Raw genomic sequence first — 9,029 nt, 5'->3', positions numbered from 1 at the left:
TCCAATGTGGGTCTCTGTCTCTATCTCCATCCATCACCAGATGAAGGTTCTATGGTGATATGCAAAATATTCATCAGTGTGACTATGGGAGAAGGCCAGTTCAAGTACCCTGTCCTTTGCTGCCCAAAGACCTAGCTGGGGAAATCCCCTTGGATACCTGGGAACCCCTCTAGAACCAAGTCTTTTGCCAACCCTAAAATGGCTCCCTTAGTTAAGATATCTTCTTCCCTGCTCCCATATCTGCCCTTCCTCCATCTTAACCTTCCCATTCCCCCAAGCTCTCCCCAATCCTCCACCTTCTCCATTCTCTCTCCCCATCTCCCTTCCCCCCTCGCTCCCAACTTTTGCCCAGCTATCTTGTCTACTTCCAATTTCCAGGAGGATAAATATATGTTTTTATTTAGGTTCACCTTATTATTTAGTTTCTCTAGGATCACAAACTATAGGCTCAATGTCCTTTGTTTATGACTAGAATCGGCTTATGAGTGAGTACATACCATATTCATTTTTTTGCATCTGGGTTATCTCACTCAGTAAAGTGTTTTCTATTTCCATCTATTTGCATACAAAATTCAAGATGTCATTGTTTTTTTACCTCTTCTATTGAGGGGCACCTAGGTTGTTTCCAGGTTCTAGCTATTACAAATAGTGCTGCTATGAACATAGTTGAACAAATGATTTTGTAGTCTGATTGGTCGTCTCTTGGGTATATTACCAAGAGTGGAACTGTGGGATCCTGAGGTAGGTTGACTCCCAGTTTCCTGAGAAACCGTCACACTGATTTCCAAAGTGGTTGCACATGTTTGCATTCCCGCTAACAATGGATGAGTGTTCCCCTACTCCACATCCTTTCCAGCATAAGCTATCATTGGTATTTTTGATTTTAGCCATTCTGACCGGTGTAAGATGGTATCTCAAAGTTGTTTTGATTTGCATTTCCCTGATCACTAAGGAGGTTGAACATGACCTTTAGTGTCTTTTGGCCATTTGAACTTCTTCTGTTGAGAATTCTCTGTTCATTTCAGTACCCCATCTTTTAATTGGGTTAATTAGAGTTTTAATGTCTAGTTTCTTGAGTTCTTTATATGTTTTGGAGATCAGACCTTTGTCTGATGCAGGGTTGGTGAAGATCTTCTCCCATTCAGTAGGTTGCCTTTTTGTCTTAATGACAGTGTCCTTTGCATTACAGAAGCTTCTCAGTTTCAGGAGGTCCCATTTATTCATTGTTGCTCTTATTGTCTGTGCTGCTGGGGTTATACATAGGAAGTGGTCTCCTGTGCCCATATGTTGCAGATTACTTCCCACTATCTTTTCTATCAAGTTCAGTGTGATCAGATTTATATTGAGGATTCTGATTCTTTAGACAATCCATCAGGTGGTTCTAATCCCGTGTTTCTATAGGACTTCAGAGAAGAACAGGATTTTTCTACAGTAGGGATTATTGATGAGCTGTTGGCAGTAACAGTCTGAGTTTTGAGAATTTGAATAGACAGAAAATTCTGTGTAAGGGCTCCAAATCCAGGGCCACACAGTGGGATTCTATACAGTACTATGGCAACTCTAAATCTACTGTTCAGAAGAATTCACTCCAGGTGACATTGTCCAATCTAGATTCATCACTTATAAGTTCATGCTCCTAACTAAAGTATTATTGTGAGTCTTTGCTTAGGTAAAACTGGATGTGCCCTATGGCTTGCCTAGTGATTCTGATGGCTGTGTTGCTTTTGTTACAGTGGCCTCTGGATTTTCCAGATCATCACACTAATGAGTGTCATCTGGCTTTCATCTTCAGGTCTGAGGGCAGTTCCATGGCACATCTTTTTGAGAGCCATGCATTTTCTTCAAACAGTAATGTATAGCCTGAGCAGTCAGTAAAATACACTTATGAAGAGAAATTCTTCAAAATAAATACCTTGGTGAAACCGCGCACAGAGCCAATACTGTTTTGCTATGAACATACTAAACACAACTGTGAAAAATAACTTTTCAACAGTTTTTAGAGATTTTATTTATATGTGTAAGTATGAATATCCATCCATGTTTGTGAGTGTGTGCAGAGGGCAAGAAAAGGCATCAGATTCCTTAAAGCTGGAATGCATTTTCCAGGCCAAGTTGTAACTGTAGATACTAGTATTTGAACTCTAATTATCAGATTCAATACACAGCAAGTGTCTAACTACTGAGCTGTCTTTCCAACCCTGGAAAGGAATCTTAAAGAGATGAGTGTGGTGGGTTAAAAATATTCATTAAATAAAGAAACAGTGTTCAAGAAAATTCCTTTTTTTTTTTTCGGTACTGACTCCAAGGTTACTCTACAATCATCATGTGGGAATCACCACTGAACATTTGGGCAGCATTATTCTTGGTTTGTCGAATTGCAAAACGATGTGGCATAGTCTTTAGCAGATATTCTTTCCTATGAATTGAAAAGCCAAAAGGAATTCATGCATAAGAAGTAACTTGACTGCCCAAATTCATGAACATAGCTATCTGATGAAGAGCCATGCTTTGTGAACACCTTGAGGTAAAAACATTTGCAAAAACCCACCAACACAACAAACTATAAATCTTTCCTATTAGTTGAGATCAACCATCAAGATACAACTAAAGGTTTCCTTGGTCACTAACCTCTTGGAAACCAAGTTCTTCCTGTGAATACCACTGAAGCTAAATTGCACTTTAGGGTGAGAAAGAGAGAGGCAGGCAGGAAGCTTACCCCAACCTGTGAATCTAAAACTGGCTTATCAGAGGTTATTACTGGACACATGCTCAGAAATGAAACTAACGGATGTGTGGTTATGGCTAAGTGCAAATTCTCAACCTTTCCAGAGTTACATTTGAATTGATGAAAGACAAGAAACATTGACAGACTCTTAAATACACATGAACAAATGAAGTACATGAAAAAGAACAGAAAAATTAGAGCTGAATCTTTGGATATGTGTGCCATATTGCAGTAGAAGTAAAATGACACATGACAGCTAAAAGAGACATTTGAAGTAATCTATTTATTTGTCTCTTTCTGGCTAAGATTCCAAGCACTATGCTGAGTAACACTTAAAAGGGAAATCTTGTCTCACTCCTAATTTATGATGCAATGTTTTTTTCCACCTTTTATCATTAGTGTTGGCTACAGGTTTTTATTATACTGAGTATGTTTTTTTATGATTTCTTTAGGGCTATTATCATCAAGGAATGCTGAACTTTGTCAAAAACCTTTTGTGAATTTACTCAAAGAGTCATGAGATTTCTATCTTTAAGCCCCTTTGTATTCTCTGTCACAGTTATTGGTTTGTGCATACTTAATCATCCTTGCATTGCTGAAATGAAGCAACATGATAGTGTTGATCATGCCTCTTAATGTGTCATTTAATTCAGTTTGCAAATATTTTGTTGAGATTTTCATCTATATTTATTTAGAAATTTAGAGTATAGTTTTATTTTTTAATTGTTTGTGTATGCCTTTATCTGGTTTTGGTATCAGGGTTATGGTTTTTCATTTATGAGGTTCTTGTAGGTTTAATTTTGGTAATTTCTTAATTTTTAGCACGTATTTTAACTTTTTGAGAATTTTGTATACAAGTACTCTATTTATACCAATTCCACATCACATTCTCTCTGCCACTGCTTCTCCCTGCTCCCCAATTCTCTCTCAATTCATGACCACTAATTATTACTGTTACACACATGTATATGTGCAGTGCACATATACATATGCTTATACAAAATATGTCCTCATGAGCCCATTTAGTGTTGCTCATATGTGTATGTTTTTAGGGAAGAGTATTTGGGATTAGATAACTTATTAGGGGACTCATCCCACAAGACCAATTCTCCCTTCTTTAGCAATCATTGATAGACTGTAGCTCTTCATCTAAGGGTGAGGTCTTCTGAGATTTTTCACATTCACTTTGGGAGCAATATTGTTGAGAATTCATAGGTGTAACTCTGTTATATATAGGTAACAGGATCTCAGAGCACACAGACAGGTTCTCTGATCCATACAATCTACAAGACACCACCATGTTATCTTAATTTCTTTTCTTGTTATTTTGATAAAAAATAGTCTGACAAAATAAAATTAAGAGCAAACAGCTTATTTTGGCTCACATTTCATACTGGATCCACAGTTAGGAAGCAGACATCAATGAATGCATGTTGCATTCTCTAAACATACAGTCTAGGATCCCAGTCTGAGGCCCCCATAGTAGGTGGGTCACCTAATTTCAATTAATGCAATGAAAATAAAAACATGCCCAGTGGTTGTTCTCTTGGGTTAATCTAGATTCTGTAAAGTTAACAATTAACACTCACCATCAAAACCTCACCCACCCCTTTGCAACTTGACACCCAAATCCTTTAAGCAACAACCTTCCACTCATTGTCCACATAGGTTCATAACCATGTTATCACATGAAATGCAATAGGTCTAACTTTATAGTTTTTACAGCATATCAATTCCAAAACATTAGAAGTCCAACATCTATGGTTCTATGGTTCAAGATGTCCAGGTGTGGCTCACAGTTATGACTGCACACAATGTAATTCTCAGGTGTGCAAAATTCTAGAGCATTTAGAAAATGGCTTCCCTCCCCACCTAAAAATTCAAATCATTATTCAGAGGGCCTGGAGCCCTGGTAGAAACTGACAGTAAGGTGGCATTTGCTGTTTAAGGTTCTATTGTGAACAAAGTGAGCAAGGCTGCATTCAGGGTTCTAGCAGAGCTGAGCCTCTGGTAACTTGCAACGCCTACCCGAGTAAGGTATCAGCTTTTAACTACAGCCAAGAAAATTAATACAATAAAACAGTGGGGATGGTAATACCTGACTGTAGAAGGAGCTGCGGCTGCATTCCTGCCACCCAGCTCCCGGCTGCCTGGCTAGCTTAGCCCCCAAAATAACAACACTCAAATTGTATTCTTTTAAACACTGCTTGGCCCATTAGCTCTAGCCTGTTCTTGGCTAACTCTCATATCTTGCCTAACCCATATTTAGTAATCTGTGTAGCACCAGTCTTACCGGGAAAGATTCAGCATGTCTGACCTGGTGGCTTGCTTCATCGTGTCTGCCCTGGAGAGGGGCGGCATGGCGTCTGCCCCACTTCCCTCTTCCTCCCAGCATTCTTTTCTGTTTACTCTACCCACCTATGTTCTAACCTATCAGGCCAAGCAGTTTATTTATTAATTAACCAATGAAATCAACAGACTGATATATGACATTCCCACATCACCTGATATATTCATAACCTTGTCTGGCATTGATGCACACTCTTTTGATACATTTTTCCTTTGGAGGATAGGAATATCTTACCCTTTTCCTTGGCACCATTGTATAACAGAAGTGGATAGCTTACTTGATTTCAAAGATTCACAGATAAAATTTCAGACTTTAGAATTTTGAGTTAATTTTGGGAAAAATGGACTATGTTGGCTTATTGGTGTGGAATTCAGTATCTTGCTTTATTGGGAAAACATGAATTGCAGGGCAAGGATGAAATGGTATGGTTTTTATGTATTTCTTCATCAAAATTCATACTGAAATATTATTTCTAATGTATCAGTAAGAAGTAGAGCGGTATCTTTCATAGAGACTTTGCATCACTAGGGAATTACTGATATGAGAAGCTTGAAGTCATAAAATTGATGCTCTATAGGATGTCCTAATACACATGCTTAGGAAGTATTAAGTCAGAGAGTGCTGAATTTAGCTAAAGGACTAAACACTGGCTTAACATGACCAGGATTGTTAGAACAGTAGGAAGAAAAGTTCAGAGTGTAATTCAAGTTTTGAGTTGCTAAGAAAACACTTATGCTGATGTTTGTTACCAAAAATTGACCATCAATTAGGCTCCATTCATTACACAGAAGGAGACAACCCTGATTAAGAACTAGTCATTAGATCCTTCCCTGTATCAAGGAACCTGTATCTGAGGCATCTTAAGGGGACATCATAGGGTCCCAGCCATCATTAAGTCCTTGTCTGCAAAAGTCACCAGAACCAGTCCTGCAGTGTTATTAAGTAACTTTTCCTTTCTGGATCTTTATGTGTGCAGAGTGATTTCTTCCTGGTAAGGCATTTTTTTATGGAAGTGGTTCTCACTGCTTCTTTGGGGAGCACATGTTTTGCTCTTCTCTTTATCACAACTTCAGCACAGAGTGACATCCTCATCCAAAGCTGATGCCAATGCCCTGTCTCTAGGCCCTCATGATACAGAATCTAGAGTGAATGTCAGTCTCTTTCCTTATATGTTACCCAATCTGAGGTAACACACACACACACACACACACACACACACACACACAGAGGGGGGGAGAGAGAGAGAGAGAGAGAGAGAGAGAGAGAGAGAGAGGAGAGAGAAGAAGGAAGGGGAGAAAGAGGAGGAGGGAGGGAGGAAGGGAGAAAGAGAGTGAAGAGTCACAAACACACACACAAATACACACACACATACACACACACACAGAATGAGCAAGAAACTTTGGAAACATAGGTCTTTATCTTCCACAAGAGTGGACATTTTTTACCCCAAATCAGAAGGGACAAAAAGTTATACGGCTAGAACATGGCCTTTACAATAAAATTTTCTTTAATCCCATACAAGATTGCTTTTATATATGTGTGTATGTGAAAGAATACATGAGGGGAGGAGATTGAAGGTTTTGAGCACTAAGAATAAAAATATTAATTTTTACAAATGCAATTGAGTAGCTAAAATATTTACTGTATATCTATGAAAGATACTAAATTTTAAAAAATATTTCTTTATAATTCTCATATATTTGATATAGGATAAATTAGTTAAACTAGATTACTTTTTGATATCTAAATTTTATGAAATAATAAATTATTTTGTGACATAATAAATTATTTATATTTTGTGAAATTATAAATAAACTCTGATGGGTTTGTTGGAGGAAGGACTGCTTGTTGGTTCCCAGCTGCCTGGCTAGCTTAGACCCAAAATAATCACACAGAAACTGTATTAATTAAACCACTTCTTGGCCCATTAGCTCTAGCTTCTTATTTTTATTATGTAATTAACTCTTACATTTGAATTTAACCCATTTCTATTAATTTGTACATGGCCATGTGGCTGTGGCTTACTGGCTAAAGTTCCCAGCATCTGTCTCCATGGGTTCCAAATACTTCTCTCTGACTCTGCCTTTCTTTCTTCCAGCATACAGCCTAGCTTTCCCTGCCTAGTTCTGCCATAGGTTCAAAGCAGTTCTTTATACATTAACCAATAAAAGCAACACACAGGCAAAAGTACCTCCCACACCATGGGTTATAAGAAACTGTTGTTTAGGACTTGAATCTTTTTAAAAATTAAATTTGTTGAATATTTGATGAGTTTTGTTTCTTATGCAAAGATCACAAATAGAAGAGCTTCTATGATGATGGTTTTAGTACCAAAGACTTAGTGAATATTTATGGACTGATACACATCTCTTAAGAGCTCTTACAAGTGTGTTTCAATAAACTGCAAGTAACCCTATAAGTAAGATACATTATCTGTCACATTTTGCAGGTAAGAACAGATGCTTGACTGAGTTATGTAAATAATAAAACACAATGAGGTTTAACAAATGAACTGGTTCCATAGACAAGATAATTTTTTCTACACTGCTTATTTTCTTCACCTGATAGTGTGATAAAACATCATGACAAATTCAACTTAGTGAAGTAAATGTTTATTTTAACACATATTTCAGGCCCAGGGCATTCTGTTGGGGTGTCAAGGCAGCAGGAGTGTGACACAATTGGTCATATAACACCCACCATCAAGGAACAGAAAGTGACAAATGCAAGAGGGTGTTCCCCTCCCTCACCCAACTTTCTCAGTTCAAGATACCAAACAGGAAATTGATACCACCTACCCAGTTGCTTGGTTTTACTACCTCAGTTAACCTTTGCACATTGCTCAACAATCCCGCAAACATGTACGACTTTTGAAATACATATTATGTGACCAAAAGAAAATGAAATTTTTCTTTTATCTCTGAGAGATATTATTTATTGCAAAGACTGTGCTCCAGATTCTGAAGATAGATATCCATATAATTTTAACTGAATTTGTAGACTGGAACCAAATGCACTTAAATGCAAATGATTTGCTTGAAATCAAGGAGACCACAAAAGTTGAATGAGAAATGACTCTTTATATTTTAAATGTCACTACAATCTTGTGACATTTAACTGCAACTTTGCAATTGGGTTTAGACAAAATTTATATATTTTATAAAATTAATTTTGAATACCTATTTCTTATTTGAATGTCAAAATAAAAAATATATTACAAGATATATTTCATTTAAAACCATATGAATCATTAAATTATCTTGTGAATAATCTTTCTCCCTATTTTAAATAAACTACAGTTCCTTAATCATTATTAAATTACTAAAACACATGCCTATCTTCTGATTAGCAAGATACTTGACTCAAACAAATCTTTTTTTTATCACTTTAATTCTTATTTATTTATTATTTAAGATATTTTTCCAATCAAAATATTTTTCTAAATATTATAATCATGACAGAAAGGGAGAGACACAGGCTTCTGTAGAAGGAGGCCGCTTGTTTGTCCTGGCTGTCCAGAACTGAAATAATCACACAGAAACTGTATTAATTAAATCACTGCTTGGCCCATTAGCTCTAGTTTCTTATTGGCGAACTCTTACATCTTAATTTAACCCATTTCCATTAATCCATGTATTGCCACAAGGCTGTGGCTTGGGTAAAATTCCCAGTGTCTGTCTCAGGTGGTGGATCCATGGCTTCTCTCCTACTTTGCCTGCTTCCTCCCAGCATTCAGTTTCATTTTCCCTACCTACCTAAGTTCTGCCCTATCAACAGGCCAAGGCAGTTTCTTTATTCTTTAATGGTAATCACAGCACACAGAAGGGACTCCCACACCAAGGTTCAATTAAGAAAACTGACTCTCCTTGGGCTCCTGGGAGCCACTCTAGGTTCAAGTCTCTTGCCAACCCTAAGGTGGCTCCCTTAACTAAGAATTGTGCTTCCGTGCTCCCC

Source organism: Microtus ochrogaster, unplaced genomic scaffold (assembly GCF_000317375.1).
Source record: "Microtus ochrogaster isolate Prairie Vole_2 unplaced genomic scaffold, MicOch1.0 UNK46, whole genome shotgun sequence".
In the NCBI taxonomy this organism is placed as follows: domain Eukaryota; kingdom Metazoa; phylum Chordata; class Mammalia; order Rodentia; family Cricetidae; genus Microtus; species Microtus ochrogaster.
Note: the sequence above shows the minus strand (reverse complement) of the source record.